Genomic DNA, 14,616 nt, shown 5'->3' on the forward strand with positions numbered 1-14,616 from the left:
AGGAAGTTCCCTCCCAGTGCCTACCCGGGCAGGGTGGGGCGATTCTGTGGCATGGAACAAACCGGGAAAACGACATATTCCAACTTTCTGCATACACAGTCTGCTTTTGCCATTACGGGGGTGGAGGGAAAGATGAAAGGAAGACACAAGTTCACTACCCAGAGGTTCCGGGTTTTTTTTTTAGGAGAGATCTCTGGGACTGCCTGCTCAGTGAGGCAATCTAAGTTTCTCCTGGATTGCGCTCCCGTGTGCGGTGGGCTGCATGGGTGCGTCCTGCTTGGAGGGTCTCCCAAAATAAGTTGGACTGCTGTTGCTCTAGGTCTGAGGGGGCGACTTCTTACCACCTTCCCGCTCTTGCAGCCTACGAAACTAGGCTGGAATCTTCCTGTCTTTCCCGCTTTCCCCCAAACCACCGGAACAGCGCAGGGTTGGGCTGACTACGGTCGCCTTGCCTTCTCCCCTCCCACGTCCCTTACTCCATGGAGTCTCATCCTGTCCTCAGTCCCCACCTTTAGAAACATTTTCCAAAGTTATCCCATCAAAAGTAAGCGACTTCTCCCGGGCCTGCAGAAAGAACTCCTGCAACCCGGCATTCCTCGGATTCCAGCGCTGTGACGTCCCCAAGGACAGCGCGCCTCCAGCTCCGGAGCTTAGACTCCACGTTTCAGCGCTTCCCACCCGCGCGCCCGCGCCCCCGACGCGCGTCCTCGCCCGCCGCATTCCTCTCCGCCCCGGCCGCGCGCCCCGCGCTCCCTCCGCCTCCCGGCCCCCAGCGCCGCGGAGCCCGGCCCGGGGGTGGGGGAGCCACGGCCGCCGGCGCCTGCTCGGTCCCCTCCCACTCGCACGGCCCCTTCCTCCCTCCTCTCCCGGCCGTTCGCATTTCCTGCCGCTCTGGCTCTCTCGGCCCCTCAAAGTTCTTCCCAACTTTTTCTCCACCGAGCGGGCGCAGTCTCGGGGGCAGGTTGCTGCGCTCCTCGGGTCTCAGCTGCCTCCCCTCCTGGGCAGGTCCTCGGGGAGCAGCACACACAAAGTGGCCGCTGGCGGTCCTTCCCCTCCCACCTCACCCATCCTCCCTGGCCTTCTCGTCCCGGGCCCCCTCGGGCGGGACAGCCAGGGTACTCAGGTTCTTCTCCCTTTTCCCTTCGCCGGTGCGCCCCTGCGCCGACTCTCGCGTCCGGACCTCAGCGGAAACCTCCCTCCCCTTTCGCCTCCTGCGGCTGCTTCCCTCCTCCCCTCCTCCGCCAGCCACTGGAATCAATTCCGTGGGGAATTGGGGCTCCGTAGCCGCGGAGGACAGCCTTTCCGCGCGGGACTCCGGGCACCACGGGGTCATGTAAGCAGGTAAGCCCGTCCCGAGGCGGGGAAATCGGGCCGAGGTCGGTGGCAGCCGTGGTGCTCCGGGCGCCTTGCAGATGACTTGGGCAAATGCTGGCAACACCAACTTGAGATTGGCGGTCCCAGACGCCTGGCAGGGCAGCGGGGGCGCGGGGTGGCCGCGCGTTTTCTCCCGGGTGGGAGCTGCAGGCGGTGGGCGCACCGCTCATCTGGGAAGTGAGCTGGAAGGTAAGGACGTCTTGCAGAGTTTGTGCCTGAACCCCAAACCCTCGCCCCCTCCTGCCCGATCCCGTCTGCGTTTTGGGATCGTGAACGGGCCGGCAAAGGGCTGCGAGAGAGAGCCAGACCGTGGGGCTAGGAGGATGAGAGACAAACGACATTGCTGTAGCCCACGAGGGGAACGTAGTTCCCTGACTCCCCTTCAGGTCCCGGCGTAGGATAGGATTTGGGAGGGAGAGAGTTTTCATGCCACCCCACTAGGCCCCAGCCGTGCCACCGAATTCTCGAGTGTCTTGGTTCCTACTTGGGTGGTCGGGTAGGCTCATAGGGAAAACCTGTGGCCACATACTTCAGATCAGATCTTTAACTTCCAAATTTCTCCTTATTAACAACCGCCTTTCCCACGTGACACCTAGGTTTTGAATACTTGCAAGTGGGTTTTCTACTTTTTCTTCTGGAGAAAGCAATGAGGCAGCGTGGTCCCTGTCTCCCTTTTTCCTCACACTTCCTTCAGTTCCTGTCACCCCCACCCCAATCCCCACCTACAATTTAAGGAGATTGTAGGTTTTCAACTCCAGTCTGTCGAGGGACTGACTCTTTTGGGTTCCCAGCGAAGGTGAGGAATCTCTAGACTGCAAACCTAGAGTCTATGGTTACAGAGTTTCCACCAATGTGTTAATTTCGCGAAATGCATTAGTTCAGTCATTCATTCAACAAACCGAGTATGGAGCTTCTATTTTGCTAGAACAAAATCACGGTGGAGGAGTCTGCAGCCCCGTTGGCTGATCAAGAACTACTGTGTGGTGGGAGAGGGGTTCTAGGGGAAGACTTGATCCTGGAGCTGAAGAGGTGCTCTCTTGGTGGAGTGTTTAGGGGAGTACTCTCCTGGTAGAGGAACAAACAGTTCATGAGAAGTGAATGCAAAAAGAATGGAAGAGTCATTCCTAGCTGTCTGGGACCCCAGGGATATTTATGGGCAGGTTGGTGCAATGTTGCTGGCATAGCAGTCTCACCTCCTCTCCTTATTTATACTAGAAATTAAACTAGAAGCACAGTTACACACTTAGGGAACCGCTAGTAGCTTTCAGAGGAGCAAAAATCCTTCTTTGGACACTCCTCTGTACCTGATGCTGTTTCTACCCCCATCAGCTGTCTCCATTTTAATTGACATTAATTGACCCATGTCTGGTTCCTTAAAATGATATTGATTCCTTTTAAAGAGATACTTGACAGCAATCGGTGATGACAATACTATAGAACTATAGAACCTTGTATTAAAAGTTACCATATTGTTTTGTGATGGGGTTAACAGCTTGTGCTATACAAATGACAACTTTCATGGCCTGGAGCTGAATGATGTCCTGTTGCTTACTCTGAATGGATGGCCATGATGTGCAGAATTAGTTCATTTATGTGATGCTGTGTTCATCGTACTATTCTCTACTTTAAAAACTCATCTTTATTGCATTACCAGAGTGGTGAGGACTCCTGTTGCTTTCTCTGAATCTTAAGATTCCTGCAGGTTATTGTAGCCTCATGACCCCAGGATTCAGCAAATCCTGGTAGAAAATTTTCTTACAGCATTTTGTACAAGCTTGTCTTTCTGCAGTGCCTCTTCACTTGGGTTGAAGTGGTGTTGTAGTAGTATTCCTAGTGGCTGAGTCGTGGCTAAGGTGGCAGACGTCCAGCTTTCAACAACCTCAGAGAGTACATCAGAGTGGGAAGAGCACACTGACTTCCTACAACTTCATGTGTTTATCCAGGCCCCTCTACCAGTACCTTCTCTATCTCAAGAACAGCCCCCTTGATAGTTTTCCTGAAGGTGTAGCACCTGTTTGAGGGAAGTAGCTAAGGAGAAACCCTTTCAGCTAATCCTTGGTCACCGCCCAGGTTCCATCATTACAAACATAATTATTGTTAACACTAGTTATTCGGATTTGCGCAAACTATGTTGCTTGCACGCCTGCAATAGCAAGAACAGTTGGGGTAGACTTTTGATATGGAAGAACCATAAAGAATTCAGAGGAAAATCTGCAGTTTTAGAAGATTTCTTGCTTGCCCTGAATGGAAGAGCCAAGAGTTAAGAACTATGAAGTTTTGTTTTTTGTTTTATTTATTTATTTTTTTTCCATTGCCTGCCTTCTGGCTTAAGTTTGCTCCAGGGCTGCAAGTGTCAACCCTTTGATTACACATTATAGCTTACCTGGGTTTCATATTCTTGTCCTTTTGAACAAGAATTTGATCAAATTTTTCCTTTTTTTTTTTTTTTTTTTTGGGTGCTGGGGATCAAACCCAGGGCCTTATGCTTACAAGGCAAGCACTCTACCGACTGAGCTATCTCCCCAGCCCCTCAAATTTTTCCTTTTTAACTTCATTACCTGGTCACCAAGTGCTGTATTTTTAAAATTGATTCTAAGCCTCAGAACACTGCTCTGTACCTCGTTAGATATAAGACAGGGGAAAGAGATAAGATGAAACACTTAATTAGCCAATTAAGGAATGAGGGAAAACAAACACAAAAACCTTTGGTAGGGAGGAAGTTAATGTCTAAAATAAACTTTCTGATCACCCCCTTACTGATTTAAATTGATTTGATTTACCCTGCCTGTCTCCCCAGGAGGGTTTGTTGAGTTGTCTCAGGGGTGTGTTTTGGCAAAATCTGCAGTTTTTCTGGGCTGTCAGTATGTTGGAGCAGCAGTCCAGATTTGGGTTACTGTATAGCAGGTTTGAATTCCAGCTCTGCCATGTTCTAGCTGTGTGATGTTGGACAGACTTAACACTCTTTCTGATATTGAGTTTCTTCACGTACAAGACAGAGCCGGTAGTATTTAGCGTGCCGTGATATTTATGGAGAATTCAGTGTAATGCTATGTAACATAGCACCTCAGACAGACTAGGTCAAGGATGGCTATTTATATGTTCAAGGGGTTGTATGTGGCCATGAATGTGTTCTTTGTTTGTTATTCAGCAGCCTGAATCCACATGTGTGCCAACATACACATAAAGCTTTGTCTTTGACTTTTTTTTTTTTTTCCTTCAGTCTATTGGCTCAAAGCAAACACGTTGGCTGGCAGCTGCCATGTGGTCCCTCACACTAGAGGAGGTTGAGAAGTGTACCGCCAGGCAGTAAAAGTTTAGGGAGGGAAAGCCACTTAGGGAGGAAGGGCAGAGAAAAAGATTCTTTTTCCCTGCATACCCCTTACTGTAACAAAGGTTCAATGTATTATGCAAGGGTCTTTGCATTTCTAATGTTGAAATCCAGTTAATTACAGAATGCTAGGATAACTGCCTGCCTTTTGCAGGAGTGCAAAAGCTAGCCAGTTTTCACAAAGGAGTTTCTTGGCAGTCTCGATTTCCTGCTTTGAAGCCTGAATAGAGTCAACTATAACACCTCTAGTGTAATGCCAGCCACAGGTCGTTTGAATTTTGTTGTTGTCGTTTATCTGAGAAGCCTAAAGTATTTGACAAACATTAACTCACTGATCTGCATATCAATTTCCCAGCAGGAGGGAGTTTTAGACGAAAGGAACAAATCACATAGCCACAGTAGGACAGGTGTGCAGTGTGTGTTCTTGAAGCTGAATGTATTGTTATGGCAAAGAATTGGTTAAATCTCTCACATTCCAGGATGTCATATGTAGGTACCCTACCATTTTGAGAGGTCAGGGGGAGAAAGCCTTTTAGAAAAATGCAAGTGTGATCAGAATTTTTGGTAAGCAGTACCTTTACCATATCTTATATTCATTCTGATTTTAAAAATACATTATCTCAGAATTATTTATAAATTTGAATTAAAAGATATGATGCAATGGTTGTAGAAGGACTTAAAGTAGCCAAGGATAAAAGGTGGGTAGTTTTTGTGCTGTAGAGTGGTTATGGGTCTAAGTTGGGTTATCAATGGCATATTAACATTGTTTTCATTTCCTTTTTATTTTTCCTATTAGTTGGGTCTTTCTTCACTTTCCCTTTCGCATCAAACTTCTCTATCATTTGCTTCATGGTGATTGCTATGGGAGAGAACATACCATAGTCATACAGATTCAGGGGTAAAATTTGATCTCAGGGTGATTTTGCTTAGTTTCTTAGATCAGCCTTATGTGTAAAATTTGATCTGAGGATGATTTAGCTTAGTTCTTTAGGGGGCTAAATTAGGCCCAGGTCAAGGGTTGCATCCTGAGCCTGGTCGATTAACTTGACCCAGAGGACTATTGCATATCCAGAGATCCTGTAACTCTATCTGGCCAGCGCGTAAATGCTTGATGTTGGTCAACAGAGAGGAATCTGGAGAAAATGAGAAAATGAGCAAGACCTTTGGTTGTATAGCAGAATATCTTCTTCATGTTTGGAATGTCCTGAGATTTTAGTGTTGATATATAATACTAAATTAGGAAGCCATTATATGGACCACTGACTTGATCTTCTTTGCCTTACATGTTTTTAGCTCACAGGGAGAAATTACTCAGTGTGGAAAATTAGAAGAAGTTCCTAGTGCTTATGCTTGTGTGATGTGTATGCTTTACTTATTTATACTAAATTTCCTTTTATCTTTGGGAAATTAATCTCTCTTTTTTTTTTTTTTTTTTAATTTTTCCCCCCTCCCCATTCTTCTTAAGTGATTGGGGCACTAACTAAGGTAGTAGGTCTCAAACTCTAGAGGGCATCAGAGTCACCTAGAGGGCTTATTAAAACACAGCTTGCTGCTCCCCACACCTACCTTAGATTCTGATTTAGTAGCTTTGAGGTGGGTCTGAGAATTTCGGTTTCCAAGGATCTTCCAAGCCATGCTAATGTCCTATTTCCTGATTAACTGTATTTTGAGAACCACTGAATTAAGAAATCTTGGTTTGGCCCACCCACCCCTGTTGCTCAGTCTTGGTGTGGTGGCCATTTCACTTTTTCACTATATTGGTTTGAATGATCTTGTCTGCTTGCTTTAGAGCTACAGAGAGGTTGGATACCACTTGATGGCCACTTGTCCCTAGCCAGAATATAAAATTGATGTTTCTATTTTAGTGGGTTTTCTTGACTGTCAACTAATCCAGACTCTTTACTTGCTACCAGTTTGGTTTATTTGGTGCTAGTATCTTCTGAGTATTTGATATACATGCCAGATTCTACCTGTTTTGCATTGATCTCTCCAGTTTCTTGCTACAAAATTTACTACCCCTGTATTCCTGTCTTGGTGACATCACTAAGTGTTAGCTGCTTGAGCTGGGCACTTGGAGTTCTTTTTTTAAGTACCCTCTACCCCTTTTCTTAAACTCCCATAACAAATTAGTTCCTTTGTTATTAGTTCCTTTGAGTCTGACTCTAAAATATTTTCGATTTGCTTCCTTCCCTCCATCCCCACTGCTGCTTCAGATAGTTCCAAGAGCATTAAAGACTGTAAAGACTGTCGTTTGTAAAGTTTTTTTTTTTTTTTTTTTTTTTTGGTACCAGCGGAACTTAACCACTGAGCTATATCCCCAACCCTTTTTATTTTTTTATTTTGAAACAGGTTCTGGCTAAATTGCTGAGGGCCTAAATTGGCGGAGCCTGGCTTTGATCCTCCTGCTTCAGCCTCCCAAACCACTGAGATTACAGGCATGTGCCACTGCACCCAGCTTGTCTACTTTATCTACTTATTTAAGGGCTGCAAAAAGGTTTTTTAAAAGCATAAATTTAAAAAAAAAAAATCTTTTGTTTTAAAAATATGCTATTTAAAATCTTTTGCTTCTTATTCCTTTTAAGATAAAGTTTCTGGCTTGGAATGTGCTCAGTAGTAGAGCACATTCCTTGCAAGACCCAGGGTTTGATCCCCAGCACTGGGATGTGTGTGTGTGGAGGGGGAGCTTCCTTCATCCCTGACTACTTTCTGGTCCCACTACCTTCTGGCCCCATCTGCTGCTCTTTTTTCTATCCATCCCAGTGCCCCTAACCTTTGGTAGCATTTAATTTCCTTCTTATTACATTCGCACCCTCTCCCCCAGCTGCCTGCTCAGCCCCTACATGCTGGACTGCAGTTTCGCCTTCCTTGCCACTCCTCCCCACTACCGGTTAGCATTCCTTTCTTTATAGTCCCGTAGCACTTTGAATTTACCCACATTGGCAGATTCACCATATTTATACTTGTTCACTTCTCCGTCTCCTCTACTGAGTTAACAGACTTCTCTGGGTATGGATCTCACTCTGTTCCAAATCAGCATCTCTAGCCTATGTGGAGTTGATGGCAGTCACCTTGGTGATGCCATTATTATTGTCATTTTGTGGATAACAAAATGGAATCAGTTTTTTAAAACATGTATTTTTAGAATCAGTGAATGAAGGCCTTTCTGAAATGCAGACCCGAGGGTTGACAGCCCAACCTGGTTTGGAATTTATTATTTATTCTCTAATGAATAGTTATTAGGCTATGGGAAAATAGCATCTTGTTAATGACTATATCTGATTAAAAAAATCAAACAGAAAGCTGGGGATGTGGCTCAGTGGTAGAGCCCTTGTCTAGCCAGTGCAAGACCCTGGGTTTCATCATAGCATTGACAAAACAAAATAAAACAAAAACCCCAGATACCAGTGCTATTTATTATATACATTTTATTTGTTTATTTGAAAAGAAAAATCACACCTCTAAGATGTTGTCTGAAGTTATTAATAATATGGTTCTTAATGTCATTTCACTTTACTTGGATACTTCAAAAACATGACAGTGTTTTTCTCATTTTCAAATCCAGGCAACCTTGCAGATCAAAGGACTGTAAATGTCACAAAAAGGTAGGAAGTAGGAACATTTGTGATTAAGGCCTAAAACTAATATGATTTTGCAGGTTTAGATATATTGATTAGAATATGCTGAATTCATTTCTATGCCTTCTTCAGTACCTCATGTAGAAGAAGTAAAGGCAGACTCTCTCATTATTCCACCTGTTAGTCACTCAGTTTTGAAGTGAGAGGGAGACGGGCTCCTTGACACTGTGTCAAGGCGGATTTGCCAGCCTGCCCATGACCAAGGAGGCCTGTTCTACTTACGGCACGGTAATAAGCAGCAATGATATCATTGATATTTCCTCAGATCACTGATTAACTCTTGCCATGATTTAGTTCTGAAGTAAAAGGGATTAAGGCAGATTTCATGGTCGTGAAAGTGAATTTGTCATGAATTACATATGTACTTCAGCTGGATATTTAAGGTTCTCCACACATAATCCCCAAAGGGACCTGCAGTTTCTTCAGATTGATATCCTGCTGCCCTCGTGGTTCTGCCCAGCTGTAGGTGTCACCTGAGCTGGCCCTAGGCTTTCCACCTGGGTCAGGCTGTTCCCTTGTACAGACACCCTGACACTCCCCCAGGGCCCATCTCAAACCCTGCTTTCCTAGACAGCCTTCCACCATCTCCCTCCCAGGCCAGGCCCCCTCCCCCGCTTCATCCCCCTCATTAGCCTGTCAGCTGCCTGGGAACTGCCTTCTACTTCTCTCCTTTGGATTATGTCTTCTCCACTGCTGTTGGCCCCTGTGGCTTCTTCACGTGGATCTGCCTACCCCTTGCCCTTTCCTGATGAATCCTTCAGTGGAGACAGCTGTCCAGCACCAGTGTCTAAGTTGTCCCTGTCCCATGGCTAGGGCCAGTCTATCTTCTACACTACAGCATTTTTCTGAGACATGCCAGATATTTCCACTCTCCCTTCCATTTACAAGCTTTCTTGCCACTTTATGTTGTTAAGGGATACGAATATAAGCAGTAAAGGTTTAAAGAAATGCCAGAAGGATGAACTCTAAAAACAGTGCAGGTGGTAGTGGAGGCGAGGACAGAGATGTGCCCTTGTTTTGTTTCTTAAGCTGAGTTTGTGTTCGTTGTAGTCTCTCTTACATGTAAAGTATTTCAGTTTGAAAACACTTGGCGTTGCCTGTGGTTAAGTGTCCACTTCCTAGCAGAACATTCAAGGCTGCGCACAGCTCCTGATCCCAGCTCACTTCCTAGCTTGGGCCTCTCCCTTGAGCCTCTCTTGCCTGCCTGACACTGTCCTCTGAACATTTCTCACGGTTGAAACCTTGTTGCTTTGATTTGGGATATTATTGTTACTCCTTCTTGAATTCCTTTTCATATCTGGTCACATAATAACCTCCTACTCATTCTTTAATTTCTGCTGGAATTTTTACATCTTTTTAGGTATTTTATCTGCCATTCCCTTTTTTCTCGGGGAGAATTCACTGTCACCTTATCTGCCTATTCCTCTGGTACTCTACACACCCTTTACTATGATATGCATTAGTGTATTATAATTGTTTATCTGCCTTCCCAAGGTTGTGATCTCTTGGAGGACATATTTGTAATTTATTTTTCCTTGTGTTCTCGGCATCTGATGCAGAGATGTTCAGTACATGTTTGGGCAATTGATGAGTAGTAGATACAAGATAAATGTTTATAATTGAATTCTTTTTTAAGTGTGTCCAAAAAAAAAAAAAAAAAAAAAAAACCCTCAAAAACAAGTTGAAGGGAGTATCTTTTGGGCTCAATAGCTGACACTTTGATGATAAATTCAATGAATTTACACACAGATTTCCTAATTCAGACCCATGATTTGCTTTAGAATCTATTTTTTCTACTTTTCCCATTTATTTTATTATTATTTTATTTAAATAGCCATTTATGCTCCCCCTCCTCTTTTCTCCTCTGTCACCATGGAATGTGTTTCTGGTTTCTGTGGGTGTCTTCATAGTTTGTGTGTGTATGTGTGTCTGTCCGTCCATCCGTTCGTCTGTTCGTTCGTCCATCCGTCCGTCCGTCCGTTCGTCCGTTCGTCTGTCCATCCATCCATCCATCCGTCTTCCTCTCTTATATGGAAGTAGAGCCTCGAGTGAAATGGTACTACTTACTGCAGGGGTGAATTCTGCTATCAGTCCTGCTTGCTCTGGGACAGAGAAGTGACAAGTCCATTTGGAGGAGAGGTTGTAGAGTTTCTTTCTGTGGCAGATGTGTCCCACTGTGGAGCCGTAATAACCATAATGAAGGAGGATTATGCTGTATTAGGTTTATGAAGGGTGCACCAGTCTGTTACCAGGGTCAGTGGTGACATCTCAAGCCAGCAATTAGGTTTCATTTAAGACTCCAGGAGGCAATTAGCATCCCCTTCTGCCAAGGGAAAACTGGGATCTCTGAGGCATATTCTTATCATTGGACATAGCATCAAATGTGCTTTAGATGATGCAGTTACACATTTTTTTAAAGACCCAAGCAGGTCTCCAAATGATCATTTGAAAAACAGTGTTGACTTTAAACATCCTGGGTTCAAATCTGTGGGTTATACCAATGAGTGTTCTGGATGCATTGTGCATTTTAAGTCAATGCATGTTTAAAAGATCATATAAATTATTTTATTCACAGGTAAGGAATCTGATATGGAATATTATATCATTATGTGATGTGAAATGAATCAAGATTCCAAAATAATGAAATGACACCTACTGATTTTAATTATATTCTTTAGAAAATTATTGTTTTACTTAAGAGGTATCTAAAAATAAAGGCTGTAAAGGATGATTTGTGCTGTGCTTCTGCTGAGCAGCTGTCTGGTTGTTTTCGAAATGAGGCTTATTTTCTGCACGCCAGGTTAGGTATAAATGCGTACTTTGTGTCCCTTCGTCCTTACGAATGTGTTTAGGAATTTTAGCTCTGCCTGGGAATATGACGTGATATTTGGTTAAGTTAAACAAATTTCCTTTCCTCCTCTCCTTCTCCCTATTACCTCTTTCAATTCCTCCCTCTCCTTCTTCCTTCATTTGGAATAAATTATCTCCCCTTGGAGGATTTGCTAGATTAATTACCATATGCATATTCAAAATTAGTGTCTCCTTAAGTATGACAAAAGGGAGCAAAGCACTGAGCAGAGCATTGGACCGGCCCGAGGTGAGGCAGCAGAGTTCAGGGCAGGAGGTCCCTTTCCATGGGATAATTAGGCTAGCGGCCTGCTGTTTGGTTCTTGGTTCACATTATTATTTTTTCTCATTTGTAGACTGATAAAACTATAGTAATGACCAAGCACAGCACTTTGAACTCTGTGTATGTTAGTGCTTTAAAGACTCTGAGAAGCCCTGCAGGCAATGAAAGTGTTCCAGAGCTAGAATCATTTCAGTGAGGATAGCCTCCCCCTGACCCTCCACATGGTACACCTGTAATCTTAAGGAACACTAATATGACATGGAATACTTTCTAGAGAAATCTTTGTTTAGAAGACGCCTGGGATAGAGAAGACACGTTTGTTATTTTTAAGCCAAGAAATTCAACATCTTAGTATAGTGACTTGGATTGTTAAACATTTCAGCTCTTCATTAACAGACCAGAATTAGCTTTAATTAAAAAACAAAACAAAACTGGACCTTTTAGAACATAGTACAAGAGCAGTTCTAAAGTAAAATTTATTCACAGAATCAACTTTTAGGGGAAGTTTAAAGGACAGTAAACATTTGGTTTAATTTTTATGTATTTATAATAACAGTGAAGTGTAAGGTTCAGATTAAATATGTGATACTACAGGAGACTTATCCGTCAAAGAAAGATTCACATATATTCAGTACTTCATCTTACTGAAGCCAGAAAGTGAGGGTAATATAAGTATGATCAAAAAAAATTCTTGGTTCTGCAAATTCTGGCCATCAACTTTTCTCTATCCTCCTTATTTACAATACTGCCAAGAAAAAAGCAGGCAGGCTTGGGAGGGTTTCAGAAATGTCATTGCAATTATTTTATTAACAGCTGCCTCTGTTTAAATTGTTTTGTGTAATCAGGCATTCACAAAAGTATTGTGAATATAATATGATCAAGTGCATTTGCTCCTTCCTCCCTCCCTCCCTCCCTCCTCTATTTTCTTTCATCCGTCCATCAATTTAATAAATGCACTTTGATGTTTTTGAAGGTGGTGATGCTTTCCCATGGTCGTGATCTTTGAAAGAATAAGCAATTTGTAACATAGCCATTAGCACCATGTGGCCATTCAGCACTTGAAATGTAACTACTTAGAGTTCAAGTGTTGCTGTCAGTATTAAATACTCAGGACTTTGAAGACTGAGTACAGAATAAAAAAATGTAAAATTATGGTTTTATTATTGATTACATATTGAAATGCTGATTTTTGGGGCATATGGAGTTACATTTATTCCCAAAATTAGTTTTGCCAGGCTTGATTTACTTTTCATACGTGACTACTAGAAAATAAAAAAATTCTCTACATGGCTTTCATTTATGGTTCACATTATATTTCTTTTGGACTGTTTTAGATGGTTATCAAACTATTCCTAGGAGCCCTGCTTCTTTAGTGATGCTTCAGAGGACTGGGAAAAGTGGTTAGAGACAGAAACTTGAAATAGCTCTTGGTGATGGTAAGAAGCAAGCCTGATGACACTTGAGAACCAACAGAGACTAATATTAGCCTGCATCTATTTAGTGCTTGCCATGTGCAAACACTTTGTCTAGCACTTTAAGTGGATTATCTTTCTTGATCTTTCCATCAACCCCTGTGAAGTTAATGGCCTGTTTTAGAGCACTGTCACTGGCCTGAGAAAGCTAGGGCTTAGAAAGGCTAAGTAACTTGCACAAGATCCAACAACTAGTAAATAAATACCGATTTACTCCGCAACCTCACTGGTGTGCAAACAGTAGTAAGTGATGAGCTGAGTGTGAGACCTGAGCATGAATCCAGAGCTTGTGCTTGTCACCAACTCTGCAATCACCCCCTCTCAAAGCAAAAGAGGGAGCTCTACCATCCCAGGCCTTTCTTCGTTCAGCACCCACCCGCGGTGCTCATTCTCCACAGTCCTGAAACACACCGCCTTCCCATCATAGAAGATGCTGCAACAGTTGATGTTCATAAGAATGACCTCACACTATCTAGAAATCATAAATGTATGCTTAAGTTCTCCATCTGCTAACCCTAGTTTGTCTTCATTAGGAAGCTGTGTAACAGAAATTGTTTTTAAAAACTTGAAACATACTTTATTATTTTTATTTTTATTTTTTGGTGCTGGGGATTGAACCCAGGACCTTGTGCACTTGAGGCAAGCTCTCTACCAACTGAGCTATATCCCCAGCCCTGAAACATACTTTAGATTCTTTTTTAAACTGAGAGAGGTCACTGTACTTCAAAGTAAGTATAGATTTTGTAAATTCAAGCATTAGCCTTTTTTTTCCCCTTAATGTAACTTAAAAAAAAAAAAAAATTGGTAAAAAGTATCCACAAATCTCTTCCACTCTACTTTAAAAACCTTACGTATTTTTCTAGTCTGTGTTCATATGTGGACATATTTTCATAGTTGTAGCTTTGTATATTTCTTCATGAATACACTTGCTTTCCATACTTTCCTAAATTTTTAGTAAGATTACATAGATTAATATGATATAAATTTCTTTATTGTTTTCATCATTGGAAGTACATGCATTTTACATATTTCCTACCATGTAGATGATAGCCAATACATTAATTTTTTTATTATTGTTGAATTTATTTCAGGATAAATTTCCATAAGTGGTATTATTAGGGTGAACTTGTTTATAATATTAGGGTGAACTTGTTTATAATTCTTGAATCACACAGATGCAATGGAATTTCACACATAGGTCACAAAGATAAATTGAAAGACAGTGCACTTTATTTTCAGATAGGTGAGAATCTTTCAGACCTTAGTTTTGCACAACTTTTGGTGCTGAGGAAGTGCATTTTGTCCCAGGCAATAGTTTCTCCTAATTCTTGGTTTGGTCAGTTTTTACCGTTTTCTTTATAGTTTGACAAAAGAATCATACTCTAAATCATACTAAGGCTGAATAATAACCTTTGGATTGGATTCACTTTTGCTGTAAGTATTCACTAATCCTTACATCATTTGAAACAGAAAAGTTTGTTGGATAGAAATATTTGTTAGGATTATGATGGATGCAGAACTGCTGGAAAATATATTTACAAATGTTAACATATAATGCCTATATAATACATTACAACATGACACGTTAAAAGATATGTGTCACTATATATGAACATATACTTCATTGAAAAAAGGAATAATTATATAAATGATTATATCATTCTTAATTAATTCCTG

The 14,616-nt window shown here is 42.4% G+C and overlaps 1 protein-coding gene across 1 annotated transcript in view; it reads left to right on the forward strand.

The window, feature by feature from the left end:
- The first annotated feature begins 833 nt into the window (after positions 1-833).
- Ptpn14 (protein tyrosine phosphatase non-receptor type 14) overlaps positions 834-14,616 on the forward strand; it is a 170,851-nt gene continuing 157,068 nt past the window's right edge. The window contains exon 1 of the mRNA XM_047521103.1: positions 834-1,341. The gene's annotated coding sequence lies outside the window, so the exon portion shown is untranslated. The remainder of the gene's footprint in view (positions 1,342-14,616) is intronic.

This window comes from Sciurus carolinensis, chromosome 12 (genome assembly GCF_902686445.1).
Source record: "Sciurus carolinensis chromosome 12, mSciCar1.2, whole genome shotgun sequence".
Classification (NCBI taxonomy): Eukaryota; Metazoa; Chordata; class Mammalia; order Rodentia; family Sciuridae; genus Sciurus; species Sciurus carolinensis.